The sequence below is a fragment of the Ranitomeya variabilis genome, chromosome 1, assembly GCF_051348905.1.
Source record: "Ranitomeya variabilis isolate aRanVar5 chromosome 1, aRanVar5.hap1, whole genome shotgun sequence".
NCBI classification, from domain to species: Eukaryota; Metazoa; Chordata; class Amphibia; order Anura; family Dendrobatidae; genus Ranitomeya; species Ranitomeya variabilis.
This window is the reverse complement of record NC_135232.1, coordinates 311,753,046-311,772,831: the sequence shown is the minus strand read 5'-3', so window position 1 is coordinate 311,772,831 and position 19,786 is coordinate 311,753,046.

Below are 19,786 nucleotides of genomic sequence, written 5' to 3'. Positions count from 1 at the left end.
GCAACACATAGCGCTAGAAGGAAGGCACAGATTTCCACCTGCTAAGAGAACTCTGGAGGTGCCATTGGGCCGGCCGGACTTGCGCAGCCTGGTTATCCGGATTCCGGACTGAGGACCCAGAGATCTTCAGTAAAGAGGTAAAGAGACTGCAACCTGGTGTCCTCGTTATTTACTGCACCGCACCACTACCGCTCCACCATCATCATCCGTCATACTTATCTATCCACTTCATTTACTGGGCGCCCCTCGGCAGGGTCACGGACCGGGGCCTAGCCACCGTGACAACCCCAGAGCAGAGACTCAGAGGCCCGGTACCGGGTACCCCTCGGCCCTGCGGCAGTGGGGGCGCTACACATACATTATGCATCCTATCATTTAGAATGCATTCTGCATGTTTTGTGCACATGGTGCGTTTTTTTCCGCGAAAAATACGCATCGCGGTAAAAAAAGCAGCATGTTCATTAATTTTGCCGATTTTCCGCGTTTTTCCCGCAATTCTATGCATTTGGAAAAAAACGCACAAAAAACGTGTCAAAAACGCGTCAAAAACGCGAAAAAAAACACATGCGGTTTTCTGGCAGAAATGTCCGGTTTTTGTCAGGAAAATTTCTGCTAGAAAATCCTGACGTGTGCACATACCCTTAGAGTCTCCTGGCTACAGCGCCTGTTCAGAAGTTAGAGACATTTAGATGGCAAAAAAAAACATTTTCATTTCTGTCATTCCACTTTACATTAATTCCTGAAAATCACCTGAAGGGTTAATAAACTACCTAACAACAAAAATTCTTAACTGTGGCCATCCCTGCCAATACTGGATGCTTCCTGTTTTCTTCAGGGTTCTCTCTGATGTCAGAGATGCAAAACAGTCTCTTCTCTTCTCCTGGTGCAGATAGCACAACTTTAAAATGATTGATCCCGCTGACTTAAGGGGACCGTTCTCACTCTGCTGCATCTTTGCAGCCAGAGTAACAGGCCACATTTTGGCCCTCCACAAAATGAAACTGGGCTCAGAGAACGTCCCACTTGAAGACAAATCTCCACTTCCCCTTCTGACTCGCTCCTTTACCATCGAGCTCGGTGGTCGTACTGCTTCTCTCAGCTGTGGTCCAGACGCTGCCTCAGGAGTCTTTGACCCCAGCACTGCCAATCTCGAGGAAATAGGGTCCATCTATATCATGGCCACTTGCTCTACTGCAGTCGCACTATCTCACAGCATGTGTCCACCTCTGGATCATCTTCAAGCAGGGGTTGGGCAACTGCTAAAGTGTAAAGATTTTTTGATCCGGATTCCTTGATGATGCACTGGCTTTTACATACTGTAGACCCAGTCTCCGATACCAGACTCCCGGATGAAGCCATATCCATGGGATGGATCCATGTAGATGAGTATGCTGCTTGTCCTCCAATCCCCCATAGCCCCTCCTCCCATATGCCCAGACTTCCTTCTCACGCCGCATCTTTTCCTCCACCACCCACACTATCATGTGGCCTGATCACGGGTTGGAGTAGGCCTTCTCTCTCCCCAGAATGACTCACAGAGGGATGCTGCACCAATCTTGGATTGATACCGTGAGGCTTGGGGCTGAGTCTCACTCACCGTCACTGCTCCAGAGTTTTATCTCCATAGTTTCAGGGTCACCGCCGCTCCTCGATTGTGAGATCTGGGTGTTTTGGTCACAACTTCCTTCAGGTCACTTGTCTTTTCTTCCGTGGCCACTCGTCACTTCCGGCTGTCAGTGGAAAAGTTTCTGGATGGGAATGGTATAGCTGTCATGATTGGAGAGATGCAGGCTTCCTGGAGGCCTACAGGCTGCTCTTCTTTCTCCAGTAGTCGCCGTCGCCATTCCTTGTGGCCGATACAGCCTCAGTATGTCACGCGGTTGTGCTGCCATCAAGATTGGTGTTGGGTGCTACAGTGGTGCTGCATTGCTCTGCATTTGAGTTCTTTCTTCTGGACTCTGCCATTCCATGGGTGGAGCCACTTGCTGTTGTCCTGCCCATTCAGCCTTGAGTTCCTCCTGCTCTTCGAGAATCTGCTGCACTGGGTGGGGTTTCTTTTTCCTGTGCCGTGCAGACCATGGGCAGGCACTGCTTACAGGGTGCTGTGACCTGAGCTCAGGCCAGCCCCCATGCCAGACAGATTTTCACACCATTTTAGAATTAGGACACCTACAATGGGCAGAACTATTTCCAGCCTCTATGCCATCATCTGCCATTTTAGAATTTTCAAAGGCTGCCATCTTTGCCATTTCTGGGTTTCCTCCGCATTCTGAACATGAGGACTCTAAATCCTGCCGATTACATCACTTTGTAAGGTGCATAGGGTGACAGTCGGGGGAAAGGGGCTGCTGTTCTCCCACACTCTGGCCCTCTACAAGCAAATAGTGTCTGTCTGTCGTGTGGTTTATGTGTAGTGTATAACACACACTTTTGGGCTTGTAGTCTCCGCTGGCTCCGCGACCCAGGATCCAGATGCAACCACACATTCAACGACAGACTCTGTATCCATTTTTAACAGTTCAACTATACTTAACATCAGGTGTTCAATGGCAGTTACAGCACAGCAAATTTCCACTCGGTCAGTTTTTCAACCTGAGCTCTCCCTTCGTTTAATGGCACCTCTGGCCCTTGAGATGCTATATCTGGCTCTGCAGTTCCCATGTTTTATGTCCTGCTTCTCTGACATGGTTTCCCATCTGGCTTCCCCTTCTGGAACGTGAAAAAGACATCCGCTTTTGTACCTAATTTGGGCCATAGGTCCTGGATATTCTGAGAAGGACTACTGAAATTAGGGGTGGCTGTCCTCATGATGCTCCCAAAAGTGCTGCGCTTTTCCATCCTAACCAGCCCAATGGCCTAATCTAAACTAAACTGGGAAGCCTCCTACTCTTTTAACTAATCCTACCCCTCCCACCTATAGGAAATTCCTAAAGCCTTACCCGTTTCTATACTAGACCTATCCAACTTCCTGAACTACAGTGCCCTCCACTGTACTTCTGCAATTACTAAATATACTTATCACTACATCTTACTCTTACACCTAGGTCCTAATATCTGACCCTAATACTTTCCCTAGTTTTAACACATTAACAAACTGTTATGGAAATACATTTGAATAATAAACATGAATCATCCACAATAAACCGCTACCAAATTTTAAAAGCATTTTACAGCATTATTCATATTGCTATGAAAAGAGTGCCCATTTTATTAGGAAGGTTCGTCCCTTCCTAATAAAACGGGCACTCTTTTCATAGCAATGCTTGTCCCTGACATACTCTTCCACCTACACTGCTAGATCCCTCCACTTCCTTGTCCACTTGGACTTCTTCCTCCTGGCTCAAGATTATTTTTTATTTCTGCTCTGCTTAGTGGAGGGACAGGACGCAGCTGTAGTGATGGACAGTACTATATTTTTTCTGTTATCCAAAAAGACTTTATGTGTAGTTTACACCCGTGTCTGAAATAGTTCTGTGCATACCCAAAAGTTTTTCAAATCTGCAACCATGTCTGTATGAGCCATATGTGTCAAAGTGTCAAAACAATTTTTCCTACTTTTATGCACCCTTGTTTGTGATAGTACTGTGTGTACAAACAAATTTTTCTAATGAAAAAAAAACTTTGCCTAAAAAAACACTTCAAATAAGGAGGCTAGCATCAAATAAAGAATGTGGACGTGGACGTCATTTTCTTGCTTTTGACCATCTTGTTATGTTTCTTCTTGTTTCAGATAGGTATTGTCACAGGGTTTCCGCAACAGAGATGAGCCAGAAGACTGCACTGTCTGATTGCTCCTTTTCCTGCACTGAAAAGAAGCACTTCTCCTTCTTTTTAAATGGTGTTTATTTCTTTTGGCTGAACAGGGGTTAATCGGCTGTGTTGGAAACTTTGGGAGTAGCAGCTCTCAGCTGAGCTCGGCTAGTCACTCACATCCCCTTTATAATCTGGGTCCTGATTCAAACCCATGTCAGAGCTAGGTTTTGCTGCATGGCTTGGTGGAGAGGTGTTTATATGAGTAGTTTTGGAGGAGTTATCTGTGACTGTTGCATGGTTTGTAAGTGTGATAATTCACTTCCCTTCTCTCACTTTGGTTATTCCCCGTTCTACACTCATGGTGCATGCCTCTGTTATATGTGAGGGAATATTTGTATGCTTGCCATTTTCAGTTACCCTTGTTTGAGTTGCCTTGTTTGTTGAGTTGGTGTACTGCGGTGCACAGTAGCGCCCCTCTTCCCTGGGATGGGGAAGAGAACAGACGGAGGGCTGATTCAGGAGATAAGGCAAAGGTGGCGACCCCAGCATCTTCACCTTCAGAAGTATCCCAGGGAATAGTTTTAGCTAGGGTGCCCCCTAGTGATAAGGACAGGGTTGGAGCCCCTGTTCCTGGGTCACCTGACAGCTGGGTCATGATAGGTATCATCTGCTGGCAATGAGCGTTTACTCTGTCCCTTCCACAGACCACAACATTCTAGCTGCTTACCATGCATTCCATTACCAGTTCATAATTTTACTGCCATCTGTAGCCAGAAATTCAAAAAATGTAATCCAAATTGACAGATTTTATGACTAGAGATGAGCAAACCCGAACTGGAAAGTTCGGGGTTTCATCCAGACACCTAGTGTCCAGTACCGAACACCGAACATGGACATTTTACTGCATGTGTGGTTTCCTGTTCGGGTTTCCCAGTCTGAAAAAGCTTGTTGAAAGGCAGCAAACCCGAATGGTACAGTTTGGGATCCATACCAGACACTATAATATGCCTTACCAAACCCCAAACACAGACTTTTTACTGTATGTCCAGTTTCCTGCTCAGGTTTGCCAGTCTAATAAAGCTTTTTGAAAGGCTGCAGCATAGCCAATCAACAAGCTTTTAGACTGCATGTACTTCCGGAGCCATCATAGCCATGCCAAGTACTGTATAAAGGTCAAACCACGAGTGCCACCGCTGCCATTATCCTGTCATTATTGTAGGGATATGACTCAGCTGAAGTGAAGAACAGATTTTCACTGCGCAGTCTGCAAACACAAATCTTTGTGTATTCTGCAATCCCTATATGTGCTATTTCTGTGGTAAACTCCGCTATACTGCTTGTGCGAAGTATTGTCCTTTAAGCTGCTGTGTGTACTCTGCACCCCCCACCTGCGGGAGTACTGTCCCTGAAGCTGCTGTGTGTACTCTGCACACCCCTAACTGTGGGAGTACTGTCCTTTAAGCACTTTTGTGTACTCTGCACCTGTGGGAGTACTTTCCTTGAAACCGCTTTGTGTGCACTGCACCCCCTGCCTGTGGGAATACTGTCCTTGAAGCCGCTGTGTGTGTACTCCACACCCCCTACATGTGGGAGTACTGCCCTTTAAGCTGCTGTGTGTACTCTGCCCCCCCGCCTGTGGGAGTACTGTCCTTTAAGCTGCTTTAATTACTCTGCACCCCTTACCTGTTGGAGTACTTTCCTTGAAATTTCTTTGTGTACTCTGCACCACCCGCCTATGGGAATACTGTCCCTGAAGCCGATGTGTGTATTCTGCACCTCGCACCTATGGGAGAACTGTCCTATTAGGCCACTTAGTGTACTTTGCATCCCCCCACCTGAGGGAGTACTGTCCTTTAAGCCGCTTTGTGTACTCTGCATCCCCCACCTGTAAAAATACTGTCCTTGAAGCAGATGTGTACTCTACACCCTCCCCCCATCTGTGGGAGTACTGTACTTCAAGCCGCTGTGTGTACTCTGCACCCCTTCACCTGTGGGCATACTGTCCTTGAAGCCACTGTCTGTACTCTTCACTCCCCGCTCATGGGAGTACTGTCCTTTAAGCTGCGGTGTGTACTCTGCACCCTTCACCTGTGGGAGTACTGTCCTTTAAGCTGCTGTGTTTACTGTGCACATTCCACCTATGAGAGTACTGTTCTGTAAGCTGCTGTGTGTTGCACTCTGCACATCCCCCACCTGTGGGGTACATTCCTTTTAAGCTGCTCTGTGTAATCTGCACCACCACCCTCCTGCCTGTGGGAGTACTATCCTTTAAGTTGCTGAGTGTACTTTCTGCAGCTTTACATCCCCCGAATCCTCAAGAAAAAGAGGAGATGCCAACATAGCCACCCACGAGCCATGGTCTTGAATGACAGCATTTCAAAATTACTGGCCTTTGAAATGCTGCTATTCTGGCTAGTGAAGTCATAGAGTTTAAAAAAAATTATGTTGATGACTGTCCCACAGTACATTATTTCCAGCCACCACTACTTTTCCAGGTGGGTCATCCCTGCCCTGCACAAACATGTTGGGGACCAAATCAAGTATGACTTGCGCAACACCATCAATGGCAAGGTCCACATAACCACCAATACTTGGACCAGTAGGCATGGCCAGGCACGTGGCATCTTTCTAACTGTCCACTGGGTAAATGTAGTGGCGGCTGGGGCAAAGGCGGAAGGCGTTCTACCTCATGTCCTACAAACACTTAATATTGCTGGACGTTTATCAGTCCGACTTCCCTCCTCCTTCTACTCTTCTTACTAAACAACTTATATGCCTGCTGGAAAAATCTATTCAGGCAATGCTGGATGAGGTGGTGGCACAAGAGGAAGAGGAGCGGGAGGAGGAGAAGTGTAGTTCATTCACACTACCTAAGAAAATAAATAGTGAATATTCATGTAGTTACATGTGACTGACAGGTGTGGGCCTAAGGTTGTTAAACAACAAGTTAAAAGAGGGGAAAGGTACATACAACATGAGCGGGAAAAAGCGAGGTCATGGTAGAATGGGGAATAAGCTTGGTGTTCAAAGTGTACGTGGGTGGGTTAGGTGTTAATGTTAATGAAAGCTCAACTGCACACCATCTCTTCCTATTCAAAGACCACTGACAACATCTGATACTGGACGGGCTACTCTACTCCCTTTCTTTGGCAGCCGCACAGCGGTATGCCTTGTAGATGAGGCTCCAGTAGATGGCTCCAGTGGATGTCAAGCGCTGCATCAAGTTGCCTCTCCTCCTCTTCCTCCACGTTAACATCACACACAATACAATCCTCAGAGGAGGCACCCCAATCACCCTTGTTTCTCCCGCGTCACAAATTTCCAAAAGCCCAACTGATTGTGACCACAGAGCTTTTCACACATCATATTCCATGGGCATCAGAGGTCTGCTCCAAATATTCACAGAATCCAGAGGAGGAAAACATCTGCACCGATGCCCAAAATGTATTCATGTTGGATCCGGACGAAGTAGAGTCCAAGCAGAATCCAGACCCTCGTCACCAGACATTTACCCCCGGGGGTGGAGGTTATCCGGATGAGACTAAGATACCAGAGGCGCACGTGGACTATACTGTGGTGTAAGGGCAGGATGAGGAGGAGGGTGACTTTCAGGCTGAAGACTGGGAGAACAAAGAGGATGACAATTATGTTGTAGATTCCAGTTGGTGTGAAACCAGAAGCTTGCAGCGGAGTAGCCCAGCAGGGGGGGTGGAGGAGGAAGAAGACGAGAAGGTTACGTTGCGGCTTGCCACACAGACACGGAGTGATGCAACCCCGAGAACCATTGCATCATCAACCACAACTGTGGCTTTGATCAGTGCCAGTATCAAGTGTGCAGTTCACAGGTGCTGCAAGGGTCCCTAGCCTGGGCCTTTTTTGAGACCACAAAGGATGATCCAACTCATGTTATCTGCCAAATTTCCAAAAAAAAAAAGACTCAGTAGAGGCAAAAATTGCAATAATTTGGCTACTACATGCATGAATCAGTACATACGTGATCAACAAGCCTTAGTCTGGAAATCTCACAGCGCTAAAATGCGGACTAGCGGGCCTAGCCAACCACCGGCCATCCCATCAATCACATCTGCTGCTTCTTCCTCCTCCGTCACTGTGTCAAGTGTTCTCATACAGGTTTTCCGGCTGCAGAAACCCCACTTGTTTACCCCTACAGTTGGGGCGACTGAGAGGCCGTCAGCTGTTATGGTAGTGGAGATGGCTGCTGTTTTTGTTTCACTGAGCGCAACACATCTTTCTCAATCCACCATAACATCTCCGTCTGCACCTCATTCACAGTCCAGCAGTTTGTCTGTTATGATCCGGTGACCTTGGAGCCGCATGAAAACTTTCTCTGGAGTCGGTGGAACCTGTACTGGCCGCAAATCCTGAACTAACACCACAACTAGAAGTAGCCGTGGGGTGTGCCTAACAAACCCTAGACACCTCGACACAGCCGGAGGACTAAATACCCCTATAGATGGAAATAGGAATGCTATCTTGCCTCAGAGCAGACCCCCAAAGGATAGGCAGCCCCCCACGAATAATGATTGTGAGTAGGAGAAGAATAGACACACGCAGGTAGAAAACAGGATTTAGCAAAAGAGGCCACTCTAGCTAAATAGGAAAGGATAGGACAGATTACTAGGCGGTCAGTATTAAAACCCTTCCAAAAATATCCACAACAGATAATACAAAAAGTTCCACAATCTAACTAAAGACATGGAATGTATATCTGCCACTCCAGAGAATCCAGCAAGACTGAGAACATACTGACACAATCTAGGCTGGACAAGAAAACACAAAGAATAGCACTGAATTGTGAAGCACACAGCATGTGTGCCACAGGAAAAAAAAAACAGACACTTATCTTTGCTGATTTGGCAGAAAGACAGGAGGAACCAGGCAGAGGTCCACACCTCCCAACAACAATTGACAACTGGCAAGGACTAATGAATCCTGCACACCTAAATACCCCAGTCAGAACTGCAATCGGCAGACACACCTGACCAGGACTGCAACCCAGGGACAACTGCATTGCCACCTACTACCACCGGAGGGTACCCAAAAGCAGAATTCACAACAGTACCCTCCCCTTGAGGAGGGGTCACCGAACCCTCACCAGCGCCCCCAGGCCGATCAGGACGAGCCAGATGAAAGGCACAGACCAGATCAGTAGCATGGACATCAGAAGCAAAAACCCAAGAATTATCCTCCTGGCCATAACCCTTCCATTTGACAAGGTACTGAAGCCTCCGCCTCGAAAAACGAGAATCGAAAATCTTCTCAACCACATACTCCAACTCCCCATCAACCAAAACAGGGGCCGGAGGATCAACAGAGGGAACAACGGGCACCACATATTTCCGCAATAAAGATCTATGGAAGACATTATGGATAGCAAAAGAGGCCGGAAGCGCCAATCGAAAAGACACCGGATTAATAATCTCAGAAATCCTATAAGGACCAATAAACTGAGGCTCAAACTTAGGGGAAGAGACCTTCATAGGAACATGACGGGAAGACAACCAAACCAAATCCCCAACCCGAAGCCGGGAACCAACACACCGACGACGGTTAGCAAAACGTTGGGCCTCCTCCTGAGACAACACCAAATTGTCCACCACATGAGCCCAAATCTGCTGCAAACTGTCAACCACCAAATCCACACCAGGACAGTCAGAAGGCTCAACCTGCCCAGAAGAAAAACGAGGATGAAAACCAAAATTACAAAAAAAAGGCGAAACCAAAGTAGCCGAACTAGCCCGATTATTAAGGGCAAACTCGGCCAATGGCAAAAAGGCCACCCAATCATCCTGATCAGCAGACACAAAGTATCTCAAATAAGTCTCCAAAGTCTGATTAGTTCGCTCGGTCTGGCCATTTGTCTGAGGATGAAATGCAGAAGAAAAAGACAAATCAATGCCCAGCCTAGCACAAAAGGCCCGCCAAAACCTAGAAACAAACTGGGAACCTCTGTCGGACACAATATTCTCCGGAATACTATGCAAATGAACCACATGCTGAAAAAACAACGGAACCAACTCTGAAGAGGAAGGCAATTTAGGCAAAGGCACCAAATGAACCATCTTAGAAAACCGGTCACAAACAACCCAGATAACCGACATCCTCTGGGAAACCGGAAGATCAGAAATAAAATCCATAGAAATATGCGTCCAGGGCCTCGGGGACCGGCAATGGCAAAAGTAACCCACTAGCACGGGAACAACAAGGCTTGGCCCGCGCACAAGTCCCACAGGACTGCACAAAAGAACGCACATCACGTGACAACGAAGGCCACCAAAAGGACCTACCAACCAAATCTCTGGTACCAAAAATACCAGAATGACCAGCCAACACAGAACAGTGAACCTCAGAAATCACTCTACTAGTCCATCTGTCAGGAACAAACAATGTCCCCACAGGACAGCGGTCGGTCTATGAGCCTGAAATTCCTGAAGAACCCGCCGTAAATCAGGGGAAATGGCAGAAAGGACCACCCCTTCTTTCAGAATGCCGACCGGTTCAAGGACCTCAGGAGAATCAGGCAAAAAACTCCTAGAAAGGGCATCAGCCTTAATATTCTTAGAACCCGGAAGATACGAGACCACAAAATCAAAACAGGAAAAAAAACAAGGACCATCGAGCCTGTCTAGGCCGTTTGGCAGACTCGAGGTAAATCAAATTCTTATGATCGGTCAGGACCACAATACGGTGCTTAGCTCCCTCAAGCCAATGTCGCCACTCCTCAAACGCCCACTTCATAGCCAACAACTCCCAATTGCCGACATCATAATTGCATTCAGCAGGCGAAAACTTGCGGGAGAAGAAGGCACACGGTTTCATCAAAGAACCAACAGAATCCCTCTGAGACAAAACGGCCCCTGCCCCAATCTCAGAAGCATCAATCTCAACCTGAAACGGAAGAGAAACATCTGATTGGCGCAACACCGGAGCAGAAGTAAATCGGCGTTTAAGCTCCTGAAAGGCAGAGACAGCCGCAGAGGACCAATTCGCCACATCAGCGCCTTTTTTCGTCAAATCAGTCAAGGGTTTAACCACGCTGGAGAAGTTAGCAATGAACCGGCGATAAAAATTTGCAAAACCCAAAAATTTCTGAAGGCTCTTCACGGATGTGGGTTGAATCCAATCATCAATGGCCTGAACCTTAACCGGATCCATCTCCATAGATGAGGGAGAAAAAATAAAGCCCAAAAAAGAAACCTTCTGCACCCCAAAGAGACACTTAGCCCCCTTCACAAACAAAGCATTGTCACGAAGGATCTGAAATACCATCCTGACCTGTTCCACATGAGACTTCCAATCATCGGAAAAAATCAAAATATCGTCCAAATATACAATCAAGAATTTATCAATATAAGTCCGGAACATATCATGCATGAAGGATTGAAAAACAGATGGAGCGTTAGTGAGCCCGAATGGCATCACAAGGTATTCAAAATGGCCTTTGGGCGTATTAAACGCAGTTTTCCATTCATCACCCTGCTTAATACGAACAAGATTATATGCCCCCCGAAGGTCAATCTTCGTAAACCAACTAGCCCCCTTAATCCTAGCAAACAAATCGGAAAGCAAAGGTAAAGGGTATTGAAACTTGACCGTGATCTTATTCAAGAGGCGATAATCAATACAAGGTCTCAAGGAGCCATCCTTCTTAGCAACAAAAAAAACCCCTGCTCCCAACGGTGAAGAAGATGGCCGAATATGCCCTTTCTCCAAAGACTCCTTAACATAACTCCGCATGGCGGTTATGTTCAAGCACAGACAGGTTGAAAAGTCGGCCCTTAGGAAACTTACTGCCTGGAATTAAGTCAATCGCACAATCACAGTCCCTGTGCGGTGGAAGGGAACTGGACTTTGGCTCATCGAATACATCCTGAAAATCAGACAAAAACTCTGGAATTTCAGAAGAGGAAGAAGAGGAGATTGACATCAAAGGAACATCATTATGAACCCCCTGACAACCCCAACTAGTCACAGACATAGATTTCCAATCCAACACAGGATTATGTACCTGCAACCACGGGAAACCCAGCACGATAACATCATGCAAATTATGCAACACCAGAAATCGACAATCTTCCTGATGGGCTGGCGCCATGTGCATGGTCACCTGTGTCCAAAACTGGGGCTTATTTTTAGCCAAAGGTGTAGCATCAATCCCCCTTAAAGGAATAGGGTTCCGCAAAGGCTGCAAGGGAAAACCACAACGCCTGGCAAACTCAAAATCCATTAAGTTCAAGGCGGCGCCTGAATCCACAAACGCCATGACAGAAAATGATGACAATGAGCAGATCAAGGACACCGATAACAGAAATTTAGGTTGTACAGTACTGATAGTAAATGAACTAGCGATTAGTGTTGAGCATTCCGATACCGCAAGTATCGGGTATCGGCCGATACTTGCGGTATCGGAATTCCGATACCGGTATTCCGATACTTGCCGCGTATCGGATACCGGAATCGGAAGTTCCCAGATTCAAAATGCACAAATTCATCCAATGAGAATGATTCCAAGTGTGGGCACATCCTGTTCAGCATGGAGGGCATGAAACTACTGGCATGGCTGTGATTGGCTGCTGAAATGATGTCATGATGCAGTTTAAAAGTCGCTGGCGCCATTTTGCGATCACTCTGCTGTGAATTCAGTTAGTGACAGGACGCTGTTTGCTGACTGAGGGCCAGTTTAGAGATAGCGATTTGCTTCTTTGTGCTTTCCAAAGGCTAATTTAGCAACCGCTGTGTTCACCTACTATTCACCTTGCTTTTGCCTTGTAGCGCTGTTTTCACAGCGATCTGCAAGGTCTGTGTGTGTGTGTGTGTGAGTGCAGCCCACTCTCTAGTCTGAGTGCAGCCACATAGGCCATCCATAGCTGGTTGTATTCAGTTCAGGGAGGGTGGTTCATTGCCTCATACTGTTCTTTTTTTTTTTTTTCCAAGTAGTGTAGTCTGCTGCTAATTTTTTCAAAAAAATTCTATTAGTGTCTTTCCACCCGTCTCCAGCTAATTTGTGGAAAAACACTACATAGGATAACGTAGAGGAGGGTTTTTGGGCCTTGCAGCGCCGTTTACGGCTGTCTGCACAGTCTCCGTGTTACTGCAGCTCGCCCTGTAGTCTGTGAGCAGCCATAGCCTGGTTGTCTCCAGCTCAGGGTTCTTCACTGCGTCATACCGCCAAATCAATTTTCATTTTGTTTTAAGTAGTGCAGGCTGCTGCACATTTTTTCAAAAAATTCCTATTAGTGTCTTTCCACCCGTCTCCAGCTAATTTGTGGAAAAACACTACATAGGATAACGTAGAGGAGGGTTTTTGGGCCTTGCAGCGCCGTTTACGTCTGTCTGCACGGTCTCTGTGTGACTGCAGCTCGCCCTGTAGTCTGTGAGCAGCCATAGCCTGGTTGTCTCCAGCTCAGGGTTCTTCACTGCGTCATACCGCCAAATCAATTTTCATTTTGTTTTAAGTAGTGCAGGCTGCTGCACATTTTTTCAAAAAATTCCTATTAGTGTCTTTCCACCCGTCTCCAGCTAACTTGTGGAAAAACACTACATAGGATAACGTAGAGGAGGGTTTTTGGGCCTTTCAGCGCCGTTTACGTCTGTCTGCACGGTCTCCGTGTGACTGCAGCTCTATCTGTTGTCAGTTCAGCCCCAAAAAAATAAATAAATAATAAAGTTCACCAAACACACCAGTGACACCACTTTACATTTGTGCAGGCCACATTAGCTCATATTAAAGTCTAGTCCACACTTTAGAAAATTAGTGTTTCTTATACCTGTTAGGAGGAGTTGTTCAGGAATAAGCACACAAATCCGTTAGTACTTTTCTGCTTATCTTTATCAGTCAACCAAGATGAAGAAGGCAGTGAGTAAGGCACGTGGGCGTGGGCGCGGAGCAGGGAGGGGACGTGGGGATTCTGTGCCTGCTGCGGGCACCGGTGACTCATCAGCACCCACTTTCACAAGGGAACAGTCATTCATGCGCAGCTTTGTCACAGAGCGCCGTACACCGCTGCTGCGTGAAGAACAAATTGAAGCCGTTGTCGGATGGATGGCAGCTAATGCATCAACTTCAATTAGTGCCACATCCTCTCACACACAGAGCACTGGAGAGCAGCCATCTGTCTCTTCACCACCTGCCAAATTGCCCAGGCAGACAGAGAGCCCAGGACAGGAGCCGTCTCTACTTCTGTTCTCTGAATCTCTTGGCTTGGAAACAGGGGGCCAGCCAAGCAGCATTGGAGAAATGGAAGAAGAGGCAGGGTGCAGTGATGCCCAACAGCTTTTTCTCTCTGAGTCTGAAGAGGCGGGTGGGCCAGTGGCTCCGGTCACCACATCGCAGGCCGCATCAGCTGATGATGACACTCAGGTGCCACTTACTGGTGCGTGCTCTGCTGCTGAGACTACCCAGGAGGAGCAGTTGGGGGCAGAGGGTAGTGTAGATGATGAGGTCCTTGACCCATCTTGGCGTGAGGGACAGGAAGGTGGTGGGAGCAGCTCTGAGGAAGAGATTCCCCGTACGGCCCAAAGAGGGAGAGGGAGGGGGAAGACTGCGGATCCTGCAGCCTCCGCTTTGGCACCCGTTAGGAACATGTCTCTTCCAAAAGCCAAAAAGGGCGCTCCCAAGACTTGCAGTGCCTGGTCCTTTTTTGACACAGTTGCAGATGACATTTGCTATGTCAAATGCAAGGTGTGTCATCACAAAGTAAAAAGAGGGAAAAATGTCAGCAACCTCAATACCTCCAACATGTGGAAACACGTGCGCACCAGGCACCCGGCGGAGTTAGAAAAACACACTGAAGAGCTAGGCCAACCAACAGCGGCAGCTACCACCTCTTCAGCTCGTGTTGCCTCTTCCTCCAGCTCACACGCAGCTGGTTCGGCTTCCTCCCAGGATCGCCGTGGAAGAACCTCTGGCCCTGTTGTCCAGAGACCCGCTGTAATTCCACCCGCAGCACCACTTTCCCAGTCATCCACACACTCCCAGCCCAGTCTACAGCCATCGGTAGTACAGGCATGGGAGAAAAGGCGGCCTTTCTCGTCAAACCACCCACGAGCACAGGCTCTGACTGCAGGCATTGCCAAACTTCTGTCACTGGAAATGCTGTCATTCAGGCTGGTGGAGACTGACAGCTTCCGTGACTTGATGTCATTGGCAGTCCCACAGTACAATGTGCCCAGCCGCTTTTACTTCAGCAGGCAAGCCGTCCCTGCCCTGCACAAGCATGTGGAGGGACACATAAAACACGCGCTACTGAACGCCGTCAGTAGCAAGGTCCACCTCACCACCGATGCGTGGACCAGTCAACATGGACAGGGGCGATACCTTTCCCTCACTGCCCATTGGGTTAATGTCGTTGAGCCGGGTACAGACCGTGCGAGTGGCGCAGGACGTGTCCTGCCCACTCCAAGGATTGCAGGAATCCATTCTGTATGCATTGACTCCTCCTCCTACACCAGTTCCTCAGAATCATCGCTGCAGGAGCCGTCACAGTCCACCTCCACATGGACCCGTGATGAACGTGTACCTGTTACGACCGACATGAGCACAGCCGTGGCCAAACATCAACAGGCCGTCTTGAAATTAATTTATTTGGGGAATCAAAGCCACACAGCGCAGGAGCTCTGGAATGCCATCAAGCAGGAGAGCGATGTGTGGTTTGTGCCAGCGAATCTCCAGCCAGGCATGGTAGTGTGTGATAATGGCCGAAATCTGGTGGCAGCTCTGGGCCTCGGCAACCTCACTCACATCCCATGTCTGGCACATGTGCTCAATTTGGTCGTGCAGAGTTTTCTGAGGGACTATCCGGATCTTGATGCACTGCTGCACAAGGTCCGCCTAGAGTGTGCTCACTTGCGGCGTTCCAGCACGGCAAAAGCGCGCATTGCGGCTCTGCAGCGCCGACACCGCCTGCCGGAACATCGCATCATATGTGACCTACCTACCAGGTGGAATTCCACGTTACATATGTTGGAGCGGTTGTGTGAGCAGCAGCAAGCTGTAATGGAGTACCAGCTGCTTCAGGCGCAAAGAAGTCGCAGTCAGCGCCGTACAGACTTCACAACCACAGAGTGGGCCACTATGAATGACGTCTGCCAGGTTTTGCGTCCCTTTGATTATTCCACGCGGATGGCGAGTGCAGATGATGCACTAGTCAGCATGACTGTCCCCCTTATCTGCCTGCTTGAAAAATCACTGCAAGCGCTAAGGGATGATGTTGTGGAAGAGGTGGAGGATGAGGATTCAGCATTTCCATCATCTTCTGGACAGTCAGCGCCACGTGGTTCCTCACAAACGCGTAGGCAGGGGACAGTTTGTGAGGAGGATGAGGAGGAGTCAATGGAGGAGGAAGACATCCGTCCAGAGGAGGGAGTTACACAATTGTCCAGTACTCAGTGTGTACAGCGAGGGTGGGGTGATGACGAGCGGGCAGAGATCACGCCTCCAGCAGGGGACAGCGTTTCTTGGGCAGTTGGCAGTCTGCAGCACATGGTGGATTACATGCTGCAGTGCCTCAGAAACGACCGCCGCATTGCCCACATTCTCAACATGTCTGATTATTGGGTGTTCACCCTCCTCGATCCTCGCTACCGGGACAACGTAGAAAGCCAGCCTCATCACACCGTTGAACCGGGAGCGAAAAATGCGGGAGTACCAAGACACACTGGTGAATTCCATCATCTTCTCCATTCCAACTGAGAGAAGTGCTGCTAGTGCATTCCAAAGCAGCTCAGTGCGTCCAGGCAGTGGTGGAGGCTCTGCACAAAGAGGGAGCAGAAGCAGTGCCTCTGCCCAAGGCAAGACCAGTATGGCCCAACTGTGGCACAGTTTTCTGTGCCCGCCACAAAAGTCTACACCATCACAGACGGCTCCAGTCAGCAGGAGGCAACGGTTCCGTCAGATGGTGACAGACTACATGTCTTGCCCTCTTGCTGTAATCCCAGACGGCTCTTCCCCTTTCAAGTTTTGGGTCTCAAAGCTGGATACATGGCCAGAGCTAAGCCAGTATGCATTGGAGGTGCTGTCTTGCCCTGCGGCCAGTGTATTATCGGAACGTGTCTTTAGTGCTGCAGGTGGTGTACTAACTGACCGTCGCATGCGACTATCCTCCGATAACGTTGACCGGCTTACTTTCCTGAAAATGAACAAGGCCTGGATCTCGCAGGAATTTGCCACTCCTCTTCCTGATTAAATAATTAGGTGACTGTCTACAGTATCCAGGTCTCCTGTTGTGTTCATCTTTCTACCACCTGAACTTAAATTCCTGGGCTCCAACACCGCCAGTTGAGGCTCAGAAGTGCCGTCTGCACAGTCAAAACATACGACCCAGTGTTATTGGGTTTCAGTAACGTCAGCTGATCCCCAGCTGTGTAGCCGGCAATGTGTCCTGCGACCGCCACGCTGACACAACAACTGAAATGTAAGGGAACCTGTCCCCCCCCCAAGGCGTTTGTTACTGAAAGAGCCACCTTGTACAGCAGTAATGCTGCACAAGGAAAAGGTAGCTATTTTTGTTTAGCTCCTTGCACACGCAGAACTTAACACTTATAAAATGTGTCCACTGATACCGTAAAACCGTCCCAGAGGTGGGACTTTCCTTCGTAATATGACGCAGCACAGCCGTCATTCCTACCCCCTTGGCGCCGTGCCCCGGCTCCTCAGCGTTGTTTGATTCTGTCCCGGAGCCTGCGCTGTTATGTTATCCCTTGGCCAGGCACACTTAGCGCTGCCCGTCTTCTGACATCATTTGGTGTCAGGATGGCTGCGCCTGTGCGGCCGCGCTGGCCGAGAGCCCGCCTCGCAGTGTCTTCTGATTTAATCCCACTGGGGGCCTGAGATCCATGGACATGCGCAGTGCATATCTGAACCTCCACCTCTCACTCATCTCCCTACGGCTTCTTCAGACTGTGCGGTGTCAGCTGGTCCCTAATAGCATGCCACGGCCGTGACACCGCACAGTCTTAAGAAGCCGTAGGGAGGGGAGTGAGAGGCGAGGATATGCACTGCGCATGGCCACGGATCGCAGGCCCGCGGTGGGATTACATTAGACGACACTGCGAGGCGGGCTCTCGGCCAGCGCGGCCGCACAGGCGCAGCCAGCCTGACACCAAATGATGTCAGAAGATGGGCAGCGCTAAGTGTGCCTGGCCAAGGGATAACATAACAGCGCAGGCTCCGGGACGGAATCAAACAGCGCTGAGGAGCCGGGGAACGGCGCCAAGGAGGTAGGAATGACGGCTGTGCTGCGTCATATTACGAAGGAAAGTCCCACCTCCGGGACGGTCTCACGGTATCAGGGGACACATTTTATAAGTGTTTAGTTCTGTGTTTGCAAGGAGCATAATGAAAAGAGCCACCTTTTCCTTTTGCATCTTTTTTGCTGCACAAGCTGGCTCTTTCAGCTACAAACGCCTTGGGGGGGGGGGTTAAAGGTTCCCTTTCGACTTTCTCCAATCAGGCTTCGGCCTACATTGTGTTCCTCTGCTTCTCCTCCTGTCCCTGGGCTCCAACACCGCTAGTTGTTGCCTGGTAGTGCTGTACGCACAGTCAACAGTCCCCCCTCTGTTATTGGGGTTCAGTAACGTCAGCTGTTCCCCTGCTGTGTGTGTGGCAATCCCTCCTATCTCCTCCACCTCCACCTCCCCCTCCTGTCCCTGGGCTCCAACACCACTAGTTGCCGTCCAGTAGTGCTGTACGCACAGTCAACAGTCCCTCCTCTGTTATTGGGGTTCAGTAACGTCAGCTGTTCCCCTGCTGTGTGTGTGGCAATCCCTCCTACCTCCTCCACCTCCACCTCCCCCTCCTGTCCCTGGGCTCCAACACCGCTAGTTGCCGTCCAGTAGTGCTGTACGCACAGTCAACAGTCCCTCCTCTGTTATTGGGGTTCAGTAACGTCAGCTGTTCCCCTGCTGTGTGTGTGGCAATCCCTCCTACCTCCTCCACCTCCACCTCCCCCTCCTGTCCCTGGGCTCCAACACCGCTAGTTGCCGTCCAGTAGTGCTGTACGCACAGTCAACAGTCCCTCCTCTGTTATTGGGGTTCAGTAACGTCAGCTGTTCCCCTGTTGTGTGTGTGGCAATCCCTCCTACCTCCTCCACCTCCACCTCCCCCTCCTGTCCCTGGGCTCCAACACCGCTAATTGTTGCCTGGTAGTGCTGTACGCGCAGTCCCAACAGTCCCTCCTCTGTTATTGGGGTTCAGTAACGTCAGCTGTTCCCCTGCTGTGTGTGTGGCAATCCCTCCTACCTCCTCCACCTCCACCTCCCCCTCCTGTCCCTGGGCTCCAACACCGCTAGTTGTTGCCTGGTAGTGCTGTACGCACAGTCCCAACAGTCCCTCCTCTGTTATTGGGGTTCAGTAACATCAGCTGTTCCCCTGCTGTGTGTGTGGCAATCCCTCCTACCTCCTCCACCTCCACCTCCCCCTCCTGTCCCTGGGCTCCAACACCGCTAGTTGCCGTCCAGTAGTGCTGTACGCACAGTCAACAGTCCCTCCTCTGTTATTGGGGTTCAGTAACGTCAGCTGTTCCCCTGCTGTGTGTGTGGCAATCCCTCCTACCTCCTCCACCTCCACCTCCCCCTCCTGTCCCTGGGCTCCAACACCGCTAGTTGCCGTCCAGTAGTGCTGTACGCACAGTCAACAGTCCCTCCTCTGTTATTGGGGTTCAGTAACATCAGCTGTTCCCCTGCTGTGTGTGTGGCAATCCCTCCTACCTCCTCCACCTCCACCTCCCCCTCCTGTCCCTGGGCTCCAACACCGCTAGTTGCCGTCCAGTAGTGTTAGTACGCAGAAAAACACCAGCCAATGTGTCAGTGGGGTTCAGCACCGCCAGCTGTTCCCCTGCTGTGTAGCCGGCATCGTGTCCTGCAAAAGCCACGCAGACACAAGAACTGAAATTGAAGGGAACCTGTCCCCCCTCCCCCAGGCGTTTGTACGTTTTACAGCCACCTTGTACAGCGGTAATGCTGCATGTGTGCAAGGTGGCTCATAAACGTATTCTCCTCGCACATGTGGAACTGA